The sequence below is a fragment of the Phascolarctos cinereus genome, unplaced genomic scaffold (genome assembly GCF_003287225.1).
Source record: "Phascolarctos cinereus isolate Bilbo 61053 unplaced genomic scaffold, phaCin_HiC Scaffold_4;HRSCAF=312, whole genome shotgun sequence".
In the NCBI taxonomy this organism is placed as follows: Eukaryota; Metazoa; Chordata; class Mammalia; order Diprotodontia; family Phascolarctidae; genus Phascolarctos; species Phascolarctos cinereus.
In genome coordinates, this window is record NW_027555847.1 from 637,957,638 (window position 1) to 637,979,370 (window position 21,733).

A 21,733-nucleotide genomic window follows, 5' to 3' on the forward strand; every position below is an offset into this window, starting at 1 on the left:
AGCTCAAGACAGCCTGGATGTTGATCAAAAAGGTATATCCCGGTGGGTGGGGCTAGGAGTGCAGTGTGGCATAGGCACACAGGCCGCAGTGATCCTAGAACAGGCCTCAGAAGACTGAATCACAGGCGGGTGTGCCAGTTTCCAGACTTCTTAACTCACGAACAAACGCCAAAAACAACTTAGAAGGTCAGTGGGAAAAGTCTGTTTCTGCTGAGCTGAGAGAGAAGCAAGGTGGTCTCAGCTCCATTCCCCAAGCATGGCCTGGGGCAGGTGCTGCCTCCTAAGCTTCCAGCCCACTGACTGAGGAGGAATTGAGTGGCTGATCAGAAGGGGATTTCAGGTGTCTCTTTGCCAGTGCTGAGGCAGGAATCTCTTGCTTTGCCTGTGCTTGGATCTGGGTCACAGGTCTGGGTGGCAGTCCTGGGGCAAGGAAGAGCCCTGGTGTGGTGGAGCTTGTAGTGGCTGTGAAGAGAAAACCCTCCTCACAGCTCCAGGACAGAAAAGAGTGCTTATGGTCAGTAAAACACCAGAGCACAGGCCAGGAAAGGAGTAAACACCTCGCCCCTTATCATACCACCTCGCAAGAACTGAAAATGTACAGGTCCCTACGAGTATCTCTGAAAACAGCTGTACAAATCCCCAAAGCTTGGGACAGTACATTCTCCACATTGGAAGCAGACTCTTACCTTAACAAAGAGTTTAAAACTCCAGCAATTGACTGGGATCATGAGCAAGCAGTGCAAAAAGAGTCAGACTATGTTATCTTACTTTGGTGACAAAAAAGATCAAAACATACAACCAGAAGAAGACAACAAAGTCAAAGCTCCTACATCCAAAGGCTCCAAGAAACATATGAATCAGTCCCAGACTTGGAACAGCTCAAGAGGGATTTTGAGAAGCAAGTAAGAGAAGTAGAGGAAAAACTGGGAAGAGAAATGAGAGTGATGCAAGACAATCATGAAAAACAAGTTAACAGCTTGCTAAAGCAGACCCAAAAAAATACTGAAGAAAATAACACCTTAAAAGATAGCCTAACCCAAATGGCAAAAGAGGTCCAAAAAGCCAATGAGGAGAAGAATGCTCTAAAAAGCAAAATTGACCAAATGGGAAAGGAAGTACAAAGGATTACTGAAGAAAATACTTCCTTAAAAATTAGAATAGAGCAATTGGAAGCTAGTGACTTTATGAGAAATCAAGACACTGTAACACTAATCCAAAAGAATGAAAAAATAGAAGACAATGTAAAAAATCTCATTGGAAAAACAACTGACCTGGAAAATAGATCCAGGAGAGATAATTTAAAAATTACTGGACTATCTGAAAGCCATGATCAAAAAAAGAGCCTAGACATCATCTTTCAAGAAATTATCAAGGAAAACTGCCCTGATATTTTAGAACCGGAGGGCAAAATAGAAATTGAAAGAATCCACAGATGTCCGCCTGAAAGACATCCCCAAAGGAAAACTCCTAGGAATATTGTAGCCAAATTCCAGAGTTCCCAGGTCAAGGAGAAAATATTACAAGCTGCCAGAAAGAAACAATTCAAGTATTGTGGAAACACAATCAGGATAACACAAGATTTAGCAGCTTCTACATTAAAGGATTGCAGGGCATGGAATACAATATTCTGGAGGGCAAAGGAGATAGGATTACAACCAAGAATCACCTACCCAGCAAAACTGAGTATAATCCTTCAGTGGAAAAAATGGATTTTCAGTGAAATAGAGGACTTCCAAGCATTCTTGATGAAAAGAAAAGAGCTGAATAGAAAATTTGACTTTCAAATACAAAACTCAAGTAGAATATAAAGAGGTAAACAGGAAAGAGAAATCATAAGAGACTTATTAAGGTTGAACTGTTTACATTCCTGCATGGAAAGATGATATTTTTTAAGTCATGAGACCTTTGTCAGTATTAGGGGAGTTGGAGGGAAAAAATTATATGTATGTATGTATAGATAGGTAGATAGATAGATAGATAGATAGATAGATAGATAGATAGATATAGATATAGATAGATAGAGGGCACAGGGTGAGCTGAAGATTAAGGGGTCATATCTGGAGAGCAAAATTATATTAGGAGAGGAAGAAAGGCGAGGTAGAATGGGGTAAATTATCTCACAAAAAATAAACAGAAAAGGCTCTTACAGTGTAGGGAAATGTGGAAAGGTGAGAGAGAATGAGTGAATCTTATTCTCATAGGATTTGGCTTAAGGAGGGAATAACATACACACTCAATTGGGTATGGAAATCTGTCTTACCCTACAGGAAAATAGGAGGAGAAGGGGACAAGAGAGCAGGGGGATGATAGAGAGGAAGGCAGATCAGGAAAAGGGGGTAATCAGAAGCAAATACTTCTGAGGAGGGACAGGGTCAAAAGAAAGAATAGAATAAATGGGGGGGCAGGATAGGATTAAGGGAAATAGAGTTAGTTTTTCACAACATGTCTACTATGGAAGTGTTTTACATAACTGCACATGTATAACCTATGTTGAGTTGCTTGCGTTTTCAATGAGGGTGGGTGGGGAGGGAGGAAGGGAGAAAATTTGGAACCCAAAGTTTTAAAAACATATTTTAAAAAAATGTTTTCACATGCAACTGGGAAATTAGAAATACAGGAAATGGGGCAGAGAAGTCTATCCTGCCCTACAAGAAAATAGAAGGGGAAGGGGAAAAGAGAAGGGAGGGAGAGAAAGAAGAGAGGGCAGAGTAAGGTAAGGGATATTCAGAATGCATGTCATCTTGGGGTGGAGGGAGGGGCAAGATGGGGTGAAAATTTGGAACCGACCGGCCTCAGACATATAATACTTCCCAGCTGTATGACTCTGGGCAAGTCACTTAACCCCAATTGCCTCACTAAAAAACAAAACAAAACAAAAAAGAAAATTTGGAACTGAAATTCTTGTGGAAGTAAATGTTGAAAACTAAAACTAAATAAATTTATATATAAAAAGTTTTAAAAAAAGAAAAAAAAAGAAATGAGAAGCAGGATGATTTCAGAAAAACCTGGAAAGACTTAACATGAACTGATGCAAAGTGAAGCAAGCATAACCAGAAGACTGTACACAGCCACAGCAATATTGTAATGATCAAGAATTGTGAATGACTTAGCTCTTCTCAGCAACATAATGATCCAACACAATATCAAAGGACTCATGATGAAACATGCCATCTTTCTCCAGAGGAAGAAATGACGCTGTCCAAATACAGACCAAACCATATTATTTTTCACTTTCTTTTTTTTGTTTGAGTTTTGTGTACAAAATGACTAATATGGAAATGTTTTACATGATTGCGCATGTATTACCTATATCAGATTACTTACAGTCTCAGGGAGGCAGGAGAATAAGGAGAGAGGGAGTGGTAGAATCTGGAAGTCAACACTTTTAAAAATTGTTAAAAATTATTTTAACATGTAATAGGGAAATATAAATTTTAAAAAAACCTCTGCAAAAAAATTTATATTACAAAATTTATGGGCCCGTGTTAGTATATTGATTAATAGATGAAAATTTAGGACAATAGGTAAAGAAGATTTGTTTATTGTCCAGTCAATGCCTGTGAAGATTCTTTGGAGTGTCTACCCAACATTTCTTTCTCATTTTACTTGTTGTGTTGGCAATACAAATAAATCCGAGAACAGAATGTCAATACTGTCTTTACATTTCATAGCGCCTTGTTTTTTGTTTTTTTGAAACCTCGGATGTAAAAATGCTATCTTTCTTGAAATTAAAATAGTGATCTCTGAAGCCAAAGTGGTGGATTAGGAGCATCCACCTAACTGAGCTCTCCCAACATTCACCTCCAAACAACAGTAAAATAACACTTCAGATCAAATTTTAGAGTGGCAGAGCCAATAAAAAGTTGAGATGAGATATTTTTCCAGACTAACAAAACTTAAGAGGTAGGCAGGAAGAGTCTGTAACACTGGGTGGAGGTCTGGTAGAAGTCTGTCTGGAGCCCACACACTTGTTTGGGGGTAACAGCAGCCACAGCAGCAGCTTCTGGGATTCTCAGCCCAGAGATGGTGAAGAAGTTGGACAACTGATCAGAAAGAGATTATAGGGGACCCTTTTCTGGCACTGGGTACAGCTGGCACTCATTGCAGAGAGTGCAGAGAAGAGTGTTGGGAGTCAGTCACAAGGGAAGAGAGGCCCTGGTCACAACCCCAAAGCAAAGAGGAACACTAATCTGGGCAGCTGCGGGTGATCAAGGTCCCCTCTTTGGTAAAGATCAGAGCGTAAGATCGACATCTTGGAAGCACTGAAGACTTCCAGAACCCCAGAACTAGTTCTAAATACAGAAGCAACAAACACCTAAAGCTTGGGATAGTGCCTCCTTACCCCAAGGTGAGCTTAAGTAGGAAAACTCCGTGTGTGTGTGCGTGTGTGTGTATACATACATATATGTATGTATATGTATATGTATATGTATACAGATACACATACACACACTCACTCAGTTGTGTGTAGAAATGTAAGCTACCAAATAGGAAAATAGGAGGGGAAGGGAATAAGAGAAAGTGAGGATGTGATAGAGGGAAGAGCAGATTAAGGGAGGCAGTGGTTAGAAGCAAAATAGACTTTTGAGGAGGGAAGGAGAAAGGAAGAGAGAGAGAGAGAGAGAGAGAGAGAGAGAGAGAGAGAGAGAGAGAGAGAGAGAGAGAGAGAGAGAGGAGAGAGAGAGAGAGAGAGAAGATAATGGGATGAAAGGAACTATATAGTAATCATAACTGTGAATGTGAATGGAATGAGTTCACTCATAAAATGGAAACAGATAGCATATAACAAAATGGATTAGAAACTAGAACCCAGCCATACGTTGTTTACAAAAGACACACTTGAAACAGAAAGACACACAGAGTTAAAATAAAGAGCTGGAGGCTAATTTATTATGCTTCAGCTGAAGTAAAAAAAAGGTAGGGGTAACAATCATGATTTCAGACAAAGCAAAAGCAAAAATACACCCGATGGAAAGAGATAGTCAAGGAAACTACATTTTTCTAAAAAATACCATAGACAATTAGGAGCCATTCCCCAATTGATAAATGGTCAAGGGATACATGAACAGTCAGTTTTCAGAAGAAGAAATCAGAGTTACCTATAGTTATATGAAAAAATATTCTAAACCAGTATTGATTGGAGAAATGAAAATTAAAACTAGCACCTCACACCTGTCAGAAATGGTAAATGCTGGAGGGGAATAAGGGAAAATATGTACACTAATGAACTATTGGTAGAGTTGTGAACTGGTTGGACCATTCTGGAAAACAATTTGGAACTATGCCTAACAGGCTATAAAATTGTACATATTTTTGGCCCAGCACTACTACTACTATTAAGTCTGTATCCCACAGAGATCAAAGAAAAAGGAAAAGAACCTATCTGTACAAAAATATTAATAGCAGCTATTTTTGTGGTGAGAAAGGGTTGGAAATCACCTATAATGGAATGTATGAACAAATTCTGGCATATGATTGTGATGAAGTCCTACTGTACTTTAAGAAATGATGAGGGGGGAGTGGTTTCTGAAAAGCATGGCAATAGCTATATAAACTGGTACAAAGTAAAGTGAGAAGAACTGAGAGATCATTGTACATAGTAACAGCACTGTTATAATGATGATCAACTTTGAAAGCTTGGGCTACTTTGATCGATACAATGATCCAGGATAATTCCAAAGGACTCATTATGAAAGAGAGAGATCTGATGGACTCTGAGTGCAAATTGAAGTGTAAGTTTGTCACTTTATTGTTTCTTTTTTGCTTTCTTGTGATATGGTTAACATGGAAATATACTTTGCTTGATTTTGCATATGTGATTGATGCCATATCGTTTGTCTTCTCAGTGGGTGGGGGAGGATGTGTTAGGCAGGGAGGAAATTTGGAACTCAAAATTTAAAAAGAAAAGAATGTCAAAAATAAAGAAATAATGTCTTAAAAATAAATTAAACATATACCACTTTGTATCAAATATATAGACTACATCAGAATTGAAATGAAAGAAAATGAAATAAATTCATTTCAATTGATAATATGAGCATAGCAATATTTTCATATTAAAAATTACACTATACCTCATTTTTCTTTACTGTTATTTATGACAGTTTAAATACACATTCAAACATGAAAAGTACAAAATGAAAATACTCCAGTCTGTACACAAACTGTCCAGTTCCTAATGTAATGCTATGTGACAGAAGACACCATATCATACCACATTAATATCAACCATCAGTCTATACTTTCTTTAGACCAGAGAATTTTTAAATTTAAGTTTATTACAATTTCAGTCATAGTATTCATGATTATTATATATTAAATTTTTAAGAGATTGTAGCTTATTTTGTGAATTATTAAAAATTTAGATAAAGCATCCAGAATTTTTAAGCAGCTAATATGAGACATATTAGAAATTCTAAGAAGCAAATAAAGGACATCAAAAGCAGTTAACTACTCACAACCAGATCATATTAGTAACATCAATATTAAAAAATTAATATTCTCAAATCGCAATGTAATATAGTTTTGTTGTAAACCTGAAATGTATGTAAGTTGACAAAAGATAGTTTTTTAATTTGGCATTGGTGTTTTAGCATTTACTTTAGGTCAGAAAGCCAGAATATTATTGCCAATGTTGTCCACAGTACAAGTTTTTGACTGTGACTCACTGCCAGGATAGCCTTAATAATCATACTGCATTTCTCTTATAAAGTAGTGCCCTATAGTAATGTGTGTCTTGTTTGCATGTCATTGTTGTACACATTAGTGCATATTTGTTATTAAGTTTGTCATGTAACAATGTATTCAGTCAAAAGTACAGGTTGTGTTTTCAAGTGACTCATGATAGTTAACAATGACAAATCTTTGAATGTTTAAATGATTCTATAAAAATTTGAAGTCATCAGAATACTTTGTGGAAACACAACATTTTCTGGGACTCTTCAGGCAAGAATATTCTTCATAAAGGGATCCGGAGCTATAAGAATCTGGAAATATCCCATCTAATTCAGGACAATTGATTAGCTAAATTTAAATGTATTTAGAAGCTCCCACATGCCATATGATATGTTACATACAAATAAGATAACTTTGTCTTGATTGTGTGCTTTATTCAAATTATTTTAATGTATTCTGCCTACTTCATTTTTATCTTAATGATTTTTGTGCTTATGATGAACAGGATCTTCCAAATGAGACCTGGGACCTAGGACCTGGAAAAGGAATTTCTTCTTTATCCAACCTAAGAGAGGTACTGAGCCACATTTTTCTCTCTTTCTGGCTCCATGATCTGGGATCGATCCCCATGAAACAATCTGGTTTCATTTCAACAAAACCTAATCTTTGTTACAATCCCTGGCTTTTTCTTACTCCTGTTGAATTGTGGTCATTCTTTTGTGTTCACAAGCTTGAAAGACAGAGGGATACCTGGATTCTGGAGCTATTAGTAACAAAGATGGGCCTCTGATAGATTCCAAATGGTTACAGCCTCTTGTCTTCCACAGAGCCCTGTAGACTAGTTGATAGCCTGCCTGCTTTTTCAGCCCCATGAAAGATCTCTTCAGATAGGTGCCTATAATCAGCAGGAGTGCAGAACTGGCATATTCAAGTCTAATTGGCCAACCTCTTGCAGCAGAGGCTGATTCAGAGGCAGAGAGATGGAGGAATTCCAAGTGGTCAAGGCCATCACCCCACATTAGATTTGGGTTTAAGAATGGAAAGAGAGGATAAACCTAGATTGTTTGGTAAAATAGACAGAAAACAAAAGGAAGTCCCCTCTGAATCAAAGCATGGTCTAAAGGAAGCTTATAATAGCTCTGGTACTATTTATTCCATCATCATCATCATCATCATAGCAAACATATATAGAGTGCTTTAAAGTTTGCAAAGCACATTAAAATGTTATCTCATTTGATCCTCACAACAACACTTGGAGGCAAAAACTCTTATTATCCCTCTTTTACAATTGAGAAAACTGAGGCAAAGGCTAAGTGATTTACCTAAGGTCACACAAAGTAGTAAATATCTGAGGCTGAATTTAAATGTATGTCTTCATGATTTCAGGCTCAGTGCTCTATCCATTTTACCTAGCTGCCATGCACATTTTGATGCAAGCTGTCTTCTTTTAAGCATGCCCCTTTCTACTGATAAGGCTCTTTAATGAGCTCCAGAATGACATATGACATAAAAAAAATTCCTGGGTTGTACGTCAGAAGACTTGGGTTCTAGTCACAGCTCTGTCTGATCATTTGCTGTGTGACCTAGGCAACTTGCTTGAAATGCACCTTGATTACATCATTTGTAAAATAAGGGTTCAAACTAGATGGTCTACCTAAGGTTTCTTTCAGTTCTAGTATCATGAGATTCCATGACTTCTCATGTCCCTTATTCCCAATGTGCCTCCTTTGGATTTGGTCCCAGAGAGCATGTTTGGCACTAGTAATCATTGTTCTCATTTCTACACTGTTTTAAGGACTAAGAAAAGCATTCCCTAGACCAATGTTGTAGGATAGCTGGTAAAAGTTCTTGCTTTCCCAGCTGGGTAAAGTGAGACTAAATGAGATGAAATGATTTTCCTAGGGTGCCTTAACTCATAAAAGCCAAGATTCAAACCCAGGTGTCCCAATTCCCAAATTCGGTGGGCTTGCCCCTAGAGCACATTCTTTCTCCAGGTTTTTGTAGGACTTCTAAAACACAACTTTTATTGATAGTTTTCATTTTTACATCACAATTGTTTACTGACATGCTTCTTTTGTACCTCTTCTGCCTCACTCCCATATGTGGGTCTTTCCCTTAAAAAAAAGGAAAAAAAACCCCAACCAACCAAACAAACAAAAAACAAAAACAAAGAGCCACGTAAAGCCAAGCAACACAAAATTATAACTGATAGAATATGCAAGATTCTGCACCCATAGTCCTCCACTTCTTTAATGAAAGTAGGAAGATCAAATTTTTTTTTCTGATAAAAATGTGTTCTGGTCATGAAGTCTTCATCTCTGCTTAGGGAAAAGTGATTTTGGCAATACTATTCCAAAGTTAGGGACATCTCTCTCTGTTCATATCAACCTGTTCTACTTTGAAAGATAGATAACAGAGGCAGCTTGGCATAGTGCATTTATTCTCAAACCAAATAATCTGGGCTCAAATTTTACCTCTAACACATTGACATAACCTCGTTTTGCCCTAGGATTTATCAATTTACAGTGACATGACTAGGGTGGGGCAACTAGAGATTTGTCTAAAGCAATCACATTTAGAGGGCACTGACTATACTTGCAATCCTTCAAGGAAGTGCAAACAGCAGAGTTTAGCATCCAGTGAGCAACAATAATTAGCTAAAAATAGGAAGTTACTTGATGGCAGCCAAGGGTGTGGAAGGTAGCAGGGTGCAAGGATGAACTCCTCTACCCTCCTCCTTCAACTGAGGGTGCTTCCCGCTCCTTACCTTATTGTGGTTTATGATACCTTCCAGGGGTACAAAAACTCCTAGTTATTAATCAGTCAACTAAACCACCCTACAACTGACACCCCTACACTGAAACTGCAGATCCTTTCTACAACCCCATAGAGGCAAACAAAATCCTCATTGTAAAGTGTAGGTGATTCTAGGTCCTAAGAGGTTGTTCAGTTGCTTGTCAGTTGTGTCCAATCCTTCATGACCCCATTTGGGGTTTTCTTGGAGGGGTCTGACATTTCCTTTTATCACAGTGTGATACAAGTACTGTAAGGTTCTATGAACCTTACAGGTCCTAGTGACCCACTATCTGTCTGTTCTACAAGGACTCACCTAACCAAGAATGAAAGGCTTATCAACAGAGAATTTGCAAAGAGATGACTTTTTTTTTTCCTGGCCACAGTAACTCACAAAGACTGTCTACTAAGGTATATGCATTTGGGAGGGGGAGAATGCCCATACTGACAGCATCACAGTGCTTTAAAGTATTGAATTAAAGGTAAATAGAGCTCTTGTCAATAATGCTGAAAATTCCTGACCTTGTCTTATTCATCAATTTAAAGACACCAAGGAGAAAGAAAAGAAGGGGGATGGGAGGGAGGACCTGGCTGCTGGGATTGGCTGTGGGCTTTAATTTAAGTGATAAACTGCTAAGCTGGCCATATTTAACGACAGACTTGGGTGGGTTAATGAAAGAATATAAACGCCATTTCACCTTGCATTGTTCCTGCCCTATGACACTGCCTCAGGGCCCTGTAAGTGCTGGCTGCCTCCCCAGAACAGGAATACTGAGAAAGAGGGGCAGCATGATCTGGAGAGGATACTCAGAGCTTCTTTTCTGATGCCTAACCAGCAGAATCTATCCTGTTACTATTATTCTATGAACCCAGCTCCTCTTCACAGGGAGTCAAGGACTCAGCTGTAAAGCACTAGATTCATGGAGGACATTATAAGAAAAGGCTCATTAACACTATCAAGATTATTCCTCTCTATCCCATGCCTCATCATGTCACTGAAGGGACCCTGGCTTCTGATAGAGCCTCATCCTGATAGGTCCTAGTATGGGCTCACCTACAAGGACTCACCACCAAGAATGAAAGGCTTATCAACAGAGAATTTGCAAAGAGATGACTTTTTTTTTCCTGGCCACAGTAACTTGCAAAGACTGTCTACTAAGGTATATGCATTTGGGAGGGGGTAATGATGGACTATGGAGTTGTCTCCAAGGACCATACTGGCTTAACATAGAGGGTCTTATCATTCACCACTAAGGGATGATATTTTGGGCCGCACCAATACAGGAAGATGGTCTATTGAGGTATGTAATCTGTATACCTCTACTGCTGAAATTGGAGGTCATTTGAAATCTTAGAGTATCATCTTTATTTTTCAAGTTCCCAACCTTCCTTCTTACTAGTTTTCTCCTTGTTATCTGCCTTGTCCTTGAAAACAACCTCCCTCCCATTCTCCCCTACACATATTTTCAGCTAACTACCCCTGCCTTTTTGTCATCTTCCCTACTGCTGTTGCTGACCCCTCTCCCTACCTTGGACAGTACCCAATGCCCTACAATCCAAGCTACTAGATATTATGCCTAAGGAAATCTATAGGATCATAAATTTAAAGCTAGAAGAAACATTCTTCCCCTTCTGGGGCAGCTAGGTGGAGGAGTGGTTAGAGAGCCAAGCCTGGAGTCAGGAAGACCTGAGTTCAAATCTGACCTCAGACACTTACTAGCTATGTGAATCTGGGCAAGTCACTTAACCTTCTTGGCCTCAGTTTCCTCTTCTGTAAAAGGAGCTGGAGAAGGAATGGCAAACCACTCTAGTATCTTTGTCAAGAAAACTGAAAATGGGGTGATAGAGAGTTGGCTATGACTGAAATGACAATAGCAACAATGGAAGGGGCCTTGGAGGCTAATGAGTCTAACCCCTCCATTGCATTGATGACTGAAGGTTAAATAACTTTCTCAGGATCCTGCAGCTAGTGTCTTTGGTGAAATTTGAGCCCAGGTCTTCCTGAGTTCAAGCCCAAAACTCTAAGGACTACACCAAGCTGTCCCTTAGCATTAGACCAGGTGCTAACTGGTTCTAACTGGTGGGTGAGAGAGAGATAACTCACCTAACTCATTCTGTCTAGTCAGCCCCAGGCCATGTTTAACATCCATCCATCCCAAACAGCTTGCTAGCAGTTCTGTAACCACAGAGTCTCACCCTTATCTTCCATTCTGTGTTCCCAGAATATTAATCAACTGAATACTACCACTGCTGCTAGAAAAAGAATGGTGATTGGCTGTCTTACAGTTCAGCTACCTATCTCTGTGCTTCCTGAAACCAAAACTCCCTCTCCAAGCCACCATTCCTCTATAAAAATATCTTCACCTTTAGATTATAAACTCCCTGAGGGCAGAAACTATCTTACTGTTGTATTTGCAACCCTAAAACCTGGCACAGTGCCTGGAATTTAGCAGATTTTTAATAAATGCATTTTTGAGGGGTTAGGCAATAGGGTTAAATGACTTGCCAGGGTCACACAGTTAGTAAGTGTTAAGTGTTTGAGGCTGGATTTGAACTCAGGGCCTCCTGACTCCAGGGCCAGTACTCTCTCCACTACACCAGTTAGCTGCCCCTACAAATGCAGTTTTTGTGCATTCTGTCAGTTAGTCAACAAGCATTTGTAAAGCACTTACTATGTGGTAGGCATTAGGGAAACTAATATAAACCAAAAGAAAGACAGTCCCTGCCCTCAAGGAGCTTACATGCTAATGGAGGAAGATAGTACTTAAAAGGAAGCTGAAAGGAAGAGGGGGAGGGGAAGAAAGGTAACCAGTTCTGGGGGCTTGGTGGAAAAGTCCAGAGTGCAGCCTAGGGAGAAATGAAGGGATGGAAATGGCTCACCTGGGGAAGGAAGAGTAACTAAACCAGGGGGAGCCCCCAGAACTGAAGGTACTTCAGAGGTATGAATTACAGGGCTGCCATGAACTTCCATTCATTCATTAATTCACACTTTTTTTTTTCATATTCCCTGCTTTATCAACAGTACAATAGAAAAGAGTCTGGCATTGTCAGATCTGAATTCTAATCCTTGCTCTGTGGCTGAACAGCCTTGTAATCATAGACACTTCACCTCTTAGCCTCAGTTCATCCAGCTTGAAAATGGAGCTAATAATGCTAGCACTATATGCCTCTCAGAGAGAAAGCCCTTCATCCTCTATAATCTGTGAACTGTTCTTATGACTCCAACCTTCAGAGGCCATTAGCAGCCATGGGGCATAGACCTGATTGGGCAGCTGAGAGTAAGGGCAGGGGGAGATCAACATTTTAAATGCGTTTTAAAGATACATGCCTTGGGCCCCTAAGAGTCTTTTCTAACCTCTTTCCTCAAATTGAAAACTTCCCTTTTAGAAGCAAAAGCCTGGATGATTAATATAGAATGATAATTGAAAGGCATCCCCTTACATAGAGTCTTGGATTAAAAGCTTTCTTCATTCTCCAAATGTCAATTTGATCCTCTCAGTGTGTTTATGCAAAGTTTATGCAAAGGAATGGGGGGGGGGGCTCACTCCAAGCCCAGCACAAGGACTCTCCTGACACTCAGCAACAGCTGGGGTCCTGCTGGATTCCTAGAGACTTTCTTCTGCTCCCCTGACATCTGATCAAAGAACTGGCCCATCCATTAAAAAAAATCAACTTTAAAACAGTGCTCTTGTCTTGCATTTTCTGGATGTCTGATTAATGATTCCAGTGGGTAATTTACAGCAGGACTCCTTGATTAATTTATCAAACACGGAAGAAGTCTCGGTTTTCCCCTATCAGTCCAATTAACTGGGCATTTTCAATGACAGCTTCCCCTAGAACTCCTCCTTCCATTCCCTGTAGATGCCCTCCCCATCCCTTCCTTTTCTCTTGAATCCCTCAGAGACCAAGGTCTATGGATCCAACGGCAGGAGGCAATTTAAGGTTTAAATGGTCCAGACAAGGTTTTTGCTAAATGCAAGGTAAAAACTCATTAGCAATCCCTTATGGCCTAGAGCATTTATGGTGGGTACCATACATTAGGACACTTGATAATAGTCAATTTAGAACTTAATTGTAGCTGTTGTAGAGAGGGATACAGTGGGAAAAGCCCTAGGCAAAGAGGCAGAGACAGTGTTCTCATCTCAGCTTCTTCACTTATGTGACCTCGGACAATCTCATTGAACCTTGAGCTCTAGGGGTGCTGGGAACCCCAAAATTCAAGGGTAAATGGTGCAGGTCCTGCCTTGAATGAATTTGAACCGAGCCTTCTTTTCTGCCAGAGACAAGGTTTATTAAAACACCAGTTGGGGTGGGTGAGATTTTAAGAATCAGCACTATTGTGACACTTGTATTGACAAGTAGGGCAGACTGAATCTGAGCACTTTAATGGAGGCAAGATGGATCTTTTATACAGAAAGACTGGGAAGACCTGGAGGTGATCAATGAATGACCAATAGCCTGGGTGACTGGGAGGTAACAGAGAAGGACTGGGTGCCCCAGCAAACACCAGGGACTTGGGCCACAGGGAAGCGATTTAGATGGAATTAAGGAGTGGTGGTATAAGGTGGGGCTGGGCTGGGTTAGAGGTAACATAAAATTGGAGATTGGGGCAGGGTCCTAGCCACAATGCAAGGAGAGTTGAAAGGATTATGCTGAGATGAGTCTAAGGTGAATGCCTGGCCACATGGGAGAGTTATAGGGAAAATGAGGTGGAGGGGGTTTCTGGGGCCTATACCCTGTCAGGATGAACAACACCAAGATGAAATGGTGATTATGGATTTTTAACCAAGGTCATCTGACCACAAATCCAGCATTCTCCTCTGTGCTTAATATCTTCTACAGGAGAAGAGTCAGAGAAAAAATGAGTAGCTAACACGCAGGAATGAACTTCTGGATGGTTGAGTTTTATAGGTGAATGGGAAGCCTATGCATCTGAGGAAAAGACAGAACCATGGAAGATATAAAAGCCTGTGTGTATCAATGAACAAGAAAATCAGTGAGAAGAATCACCAAACCAGAAAAGGGAGGGAGAATGGCAGTTTATAGAGTATAAGCCTTCCCAGCCAATCCCACAGGCACCAAGAACAGAAGCCTAGTTTGAGGGATTTATGGGACAATAAGTTCCCTGTCGGTCAACAGGTGATAATGCTATTTTGCTTTGTCCTGTTCAGATAATTTCTTTCCTGCCATATTTTATTACGGGGCAACATTTTAGGAAGGACATCAGTGAGGTGGCATAGGGACATAGAGTGCTGGACTTGGATGAATTCAAATCCATCCTCAGACAATTACTATGTGACCCTGGGCAAGTCACTTAACCACTGTTAAGTTACACTTTCCTTAACTGTAAAACTGTAAAATGGGATAATAATAGCCAGCACCTACCTCCTAGGATTATTGTTAGGATAAAATATTTGTCAAGCCCTTTTCAAGCCTTAAAGAGCTACATGAATGTTATTATCATGATTGAGTATATCATATCATATGTTATGTTATATATAATTTTATATAATGTATAATAATAATAATAATAATAATAATAATAATAAATTAGAGGGCATCTAAAGAAGGATGATTGGTATGATAAGGGAACCTAAAATCATTCCACATAAAGATGAGTTGGAAATGAGAATGTATAACTAGGAGTACTGCGTATAAGTTAGAAGGAAACAGATTTTGGTCAGTGAAAGTATAGTGCATGTATGCTCTGAGGATTCTTATCCCAACTTCTGTTCCCATGAATGAGTCAAGTCCCTAGAGCCTGGCTAGCTACTTGTCCATTTTAGGGTTCTAGGGATACCCCTGAGGAGTTGGGGGAGGGGTGATTCTCTAATAACATTGGCTCAAGCTCCCACTAGTGCACTCCCCTCTGATATCATTAATTGAGAGTCATTTAGTTACCCAATCGGAAGTGCTTTTTTAGAAAAGGATATTTATTAAGATTATACAATAAGAATTGATACCTAAAAGTCTATGACACACCCTCCAAAGAGGTAATTTACATCTCCTGGTGGCTGGTAGTCCTTCTTTCCCAATCATGGAGTGATCCAACAGTTTTACTTAAGCACAATGAATCTATGTCCATCTGTCTTTGGCTCCTGACACAGATACTGCTGCCAATGAATCAAGAGATGTGGCTAGGACACTAACGGGAAGATTGGAAATCCAAAGTCTTTTGGATCTACTCTTTAAAAATCACAAAGTCCTTTTCTGGCCAAATGGTAAGGGAAGTGGGGAAGAAGACCTACCCAAGGCCAAAACTGGGGTTTCCCCCCTACCCCCACTTTGCAGGCTATTATTCCTCAGAGGGGATCAGCTAGGACTCCATGCTCCCTCCAATTTCTGGACAGAATCCCTTCTCAACTCACTTGATAGAGATGTTGCCAAATTTTCTCAACCTATCCAAGAATGTGATACTTGTGCAAGATTATTCCACTTTGAAGCCCTTTAAGCACTTAGTCTAAGACCTACAGAATGATTGGTTGATTGAGGAATGTTCTTACTTAAGTATCAAAGATAAAATGGAGCTGGTTTCAACACCATCTTTTCAAAAATGAATCAAAACAAAATAAAACAAAGTATTTTAACAATTAGATCTATCCAAAGGTGGAATAAATTGCCTTGGCAGAGGAGGATTTCCCATGACCAAAGACTGTCAAGCCCTCGTTGACCACTCCAACCCTTTGGGGGTGGGAGTGGGGGTAGCCCTAGAACTCTAAGGGGAAAGGTATAGCTAGTCATGCTTTTGAAGTCTACCATTCAGGGGGGCTGTAAAGGGGATTTTTGGTCACATATAGGTTCTTTCTAATCCAGAGATTCCTTGATTCTATAAATTCAGGACAAGACAAAACTGGTCAACAGAGCCAAGAAAATTGCAGCCAATGGGGAACAAATTAGCTATTGACAGTCAGATATATTCAGTATCTGTCTTTACTGGTTTAGACTCCCCACCTCCTCTTAAAGGGAAAGTTGTTACATGTTGAGACCTATCTAACTTTCCTTCACATACCCTGGCAACCTTAAAGAGTTATTATGAGGATTGAATATGATAATGTTTATGTAAGTGCATTATAAAGTATAAGGAGAGAAAATTTCTGACTGGTCAATCATGGCAGGTTTCATAGAGGAGGCAGCAATTGCAAAGTGGGAAAGGAATTTAGGAAGAAGGAGAAGGAGAAAGAGAAGGAGGACAAAAAGGCAGAGGTGAAGGTGGAGGAGAATGCAGAGAAGGAGAAGGAAGAGGAGAAGGAAGAGGAGGAAGAATAAGAAGAAAAAGAAAGAAGGAAAAAAGAGGAAGAGAGAGATGTAGAGAGGGAGGAAAGGAGAGGGGAAGAAAGGAAGGAAAGATATCCATAGATAACAGTGGGAAACAAAGGGGCCTGAGGCATAAAAGTGTACATTGTGTTCAGGGAATAGAGAATAGTCCAATATAGGCATAGCATAGACTAGGATGATACATTTTTTTTCTCAGCCTTTTAGTGGCTTTCCGCAGTGGATAGTGTGCCCTCTCTTCGCACATGTCCCTTATAATCCCTAGTTTCTTTCAAGACTCAGTCTAAGAGCTTCCTTTTACATAGAGACTTCCATAATCTCCCTAGCTAGTAACTCTGTTGAGGTTTAGAAAGAATTTGACCCAAGTCTTCTTGCAGCCAAAGACAAGGTTTATTAGAATATTCATCATATTGGGCAGACTCTTAAGGAATCTGAACATCTGTGAGCTATTAGCTAGATTGTAAGAATCTGAGCACCTTAATGGAGGCAAGAGGGACCTTATATACAGAAAGACTGTGGGAGGGATCTAGGAGTGGCCAAGTAGTTTGAGGTGACTGGAGGAGGGGGTCTAAGGAGGATCTGGATGGGATTGGCCAGTAAGCTGGGGTGAACAGAACTCCTGTGACCTGGACCCCTTAGCCAAGTAAGACAATGGAGGGCTAGGCTAGGTTAAGGGTAACAGAGAATTGGGAGACTGGGTGTAGTTGATAGGATTATAGCCTCAGGCAAATGCCAGAGATTTGGCCAAGTGGGAAAGTCCAGGGTTTTTCCTTTTTGGGGTCCAGATCCCATCTGCATCACTTCCTGACCCTCTAGTTGAGATATGATTTGCCTGCTTCCCACTATCCCTAATCCCCCTAACTCCTATCCTGAATCTCATTCTAAGCTGGAGATGGATGGATATCTAATTCTCAGGGACCTTCAGTTGGTGCCATTCCTCCACCTTTGATGAAATAGCTGATAGGTGGGAGGTCCCACCAGGGAAGCTCAGACCTGGGCCAGCCAAGAGGCTGGAAGACCCAATGCAGGCAGAAGAAAAAGGACTGAGTGAAGTGAGTTTGTGTGTGGTGGTAGAGGTAGAAAGGGTTGAGGTGTAAAAAATCTGTCTTAATTACCTACAAGTGTTTTCTCCTAATAGTAAAATGCTGTGCAGAGTGTAGGAGTTTAACTTACAGTTGATGAATGAATGAGAGAGAAAGAAAGGAACAAATGAATGGAGTAGTCTGGAATAGGGAAGAGGAGAGACAGGAAAGGAATGGAAGACCTGAGGTATCCTGCCGTGTAACTGGTACAAAATAGGGGGCACCTTGGTATTGTGTAAAAAGCATTGAGTCTAAAGACCTAATTAAGTTTGAATCCAGGCTGAATTGTTTGCTACCAGTATGACCTAGGGCAAGTCACCTAACAATAGCAGGCATGTATATAGCACTTCACAAATGTCACTTTATCCTCACAATGATGCTGTAAAATAGATGCTGCTATTTTACAGATTTTTACAGATAAGGAAACTGAGGCAGTCTGGTTCTGATTTGCTAGCATCTGGGGAAGAATCAGGTCTTCCCAACTTCAGTCCTGCACTCTATCCACTGGGTCACCTAACATCTCTGTGGGCCTCAGTTTCCTCATTTGTAAAAACAGTGAACTGGAATAGATGGCCTTTAAGTCCTAAGAGTCTTATGGCTATACACATTGAGATGCAAAATTCAGCTAGCGAGAGAAAAGAAAGGTCCACAGATGCTTTTTAAGGAGGTGGCAGTGACAGCTTGACCTCTGAACATATTTTAAGGGCTAGGGAAAGGATAAGAGTGACCTGGGCTGACAGCCCAACGCTGTAGAGGTTGCAAGAACCTTTTAAAGACAATCATATCACCATGTGACATCACTTTTGCCCAGTTGAGATCCACAAGATGGCTGTGGATCAGCCACCATCAATCAGACACATGCTGGTCTCGGAGGTCTTTTGCTCATGAATCAGACCAGTGAAGATAGCTAACTAGTACCATGACTAGGTCAATGAAAAATGGAGATTATTCTGAAGGTAGTTTGATAGGAGAGAAAAGAGTAAAGAGATAAAGATAAGAGATGATTGCAACCATTCAGGTTGAGATATTATGAGATCCATTATTAGAGAGCACTGGGTCTGGAATCAGGAAGACTTATCTTCTTGAGTTCAAATCTGGCCTTAGATACTTACTAGTTGTGTGACTCCAGGCAAGTCTTTTATTCCTGTTTGCCTTAGTTCCTTATCTGTAAAATAAGCTGGAGAAGGAAATGGCCAACTACTCTAACATCTTTACCAAGAAAACCCCAGATGAGATCATGAAGAATCAGACATGACTGAAATGACTTAACAAAAAAAAGTGCTGATAAGGGGGAAAGGTGCAAGAGGTATTGTGAAGGCAGAACTGATGGACCTGGGTAACCAATAAGATACAAAAAGTAATGAAGAAGAAAAGGTCAAAGACAACTTCAAAGTTAAAAATACATGAAACTGGATGAAGCACATTTCTATAAACAATCAGGAAAGACATAAGGAGAGGCAGATTTAAGGGGAAATATAGCTTATTATAATTATATTTGGGATAGTTGGGTTTGAGATGCCAATAAGACATCCAAGTGGAAAGGCCCAAAAAATGTTGGTTAACTCTGTATCAGTTTTAAAATGACCACAGGAACTTCGCTGTTTCTTAAGGTCACAGTTGCATGATAAAACAGCACCAGAGGCTCGAGGTTTCCAGAAGCCATCAATCTCCAAAGTTCCTGAGAACTGCCCTATGCTTTGGCCATGGACCTTTGAGAAGAATTTGCTGAATGTGCCCAGGCACACACTATTATGCCAATAGCCCTTTGCAGTGTTGGGGCTGCCTACCATCTAGTACCTACCCGTTTTCTAGTCTCTGAGGAGTCTTGGTTGCTATAGTCTGCATCACTGCTATCTGTCATGCCATGAGTTCCCCAGTCATCATCTTAGTCTCCTCCTGACAGAAAAGTGAACTCAACCCTTGGGATCCTTCACAGGTGAGGTTTTTTTTCTGTCTTGCCAAGGCCTGGGCTTCTGTGTCACTTCCTGGCTGCCCCTCATCATCTCCCTGTTCAGGTAACACTCTCTATCTTTCTCCTTTTAGAATATAAACTTGAAGCCAAGGGCCATTTTCCTGGCTTGTGCTCCAGTATCTTCAACACTTAGCAGTGTTAAAATTGTTCTCTCTGTGTGTGTCTCCCTCTCTGTCCCTGTCCCTATGTCTCTCTCTCTCTCTCTCTCTCTCTCCTCTCCTCTCCTCTCCTCTCTCTCCTCTCCTCTCCTCTCCTCTCCTCTCCTCTCCTCTCCTCTCCTCTCCTCTCCTCTCCTCTCCTCTCCTCTCTTCTCCTCTCCTCTCCTCTTCTCCCTCTTGTCTCTCTCTCGGCCCTCTGTCTTTCTGTCTGTCTCTGTCTCTCTGTCTGTCTGTCTCTGTTTATCTGTCTGCCTCTCCTCCCCTAAACATGCTAAATACTCTTACATATCAGTTCCCTCTTCCAGACTCTCTCTGCCTTGCTTCCTTGGCTACTCTGATGGCACATCTCCTTGGTGGAGACCAGTTCTTTTAGGGCTCAGGTGGACATTCTGTACTCTTCCATCTCCCCTCTGCTATGCACACATCAACCTTAGAAGTCTCTTTGCTCCTTGGTATTGAGAACTGTAATCACTTAGTTACATTGCGGAAAAATCAACCAAGTATTTTTGCTTTCCCCTTTGACCCCTCTGATCATTTTTTTTTCCTGTGTTGTAGCCCAAAGTACATGGCTCTTGTGCTCTATTTGATAAGGGCAAAGAAGGCAAAAGAGTTAAAATTTTAATTTTTCAAAAGATACTCCTGTTTTTTGTTGTTCAGTCATTTTTCAGTCATGTACAACTCTTTGTGACCCCATTTAAGGTTTTCTTGGCAGAGATACTGGAGGCATTTGACATTTCCTTCTCCAGCTCATTTTGCAGATGAGGAAACTGAGGCAAACAGGGAAAAGCGACTTGTTCAGAGTCACACAGCTAAGCTAGTATCTGAGGCCAGATTTGAACTTGGGAAGATGAGACTTTCTGACTCCAGGCCCAGAATTCTATCCATTGCATCACCTAGCTGCCCTACTCCTCTGGTCATCAGTCCTTACACTACATTGTTGGCCCCTCATCATTTTCAGAACTATTAAAGTAGGATCCAATTGGAAAGACACTTTTTTAAACAAGTAAATATAACTTAAAATGTTGTTCTGTATTTTAAGGGAAAGGAAAGGGCATAATTAAAAGAACCCTTTGCAAAGTTCTCATTTTTACATAATGTTTAGTTGTTAAGTAAAAATAAAATAAATTTAGTTGTTTGTGTTTTTAGTTTGATGAAAATGTCTCTTACGTTTGCCTATCCAATAAATATTCACTTTTAAAAAGTTTAAAACTGAAGTTCCCTGCGTGTACCTTAATGAAATGTATTATACACCTACCTGGCTTCAACCTGTCCCTGATACCCCTCCATTTAAACAGGGTGCTAGTAAAATGCCTCAGAGACCAATGCCCAGGGATGCTTCCACACTAATGCTGACAGGGGCAAGGAGACAGGCCCAGCCTCAGGCCCTTGTGTCCTTTGAATGTCCTCTTTCCTTCAAAAGCTTTCATTTGTATCAGAGAGGCTTCATAGATGAGGTTAACTCTCTGACTCACTCTTTCAAGTGAGAATATCAATCTGACCGCTAGCTCCTACTATGTATGGAAAAGGCTCAAAAGTTAAACTTGCTTCCCCAAAGTCTCTTAGGCAGTTAAGAAATAAGTAAATGATTGAATCGTTCTTGTTCATAAAGATACATGAATTTGTTAAAAAGAAAAAACCCAAACAAACAAAAAAAATCATGTAGGCCTTTGTCACTTAGTGGTAGATTGTAGTTGTTATTCTTAGTCAGGTTGGTGTTTTTAGGGGTAGAGAGGTTCATCATTCTGACTTGCAGCAGTCATGTGAACCTACCTAATAGGGGA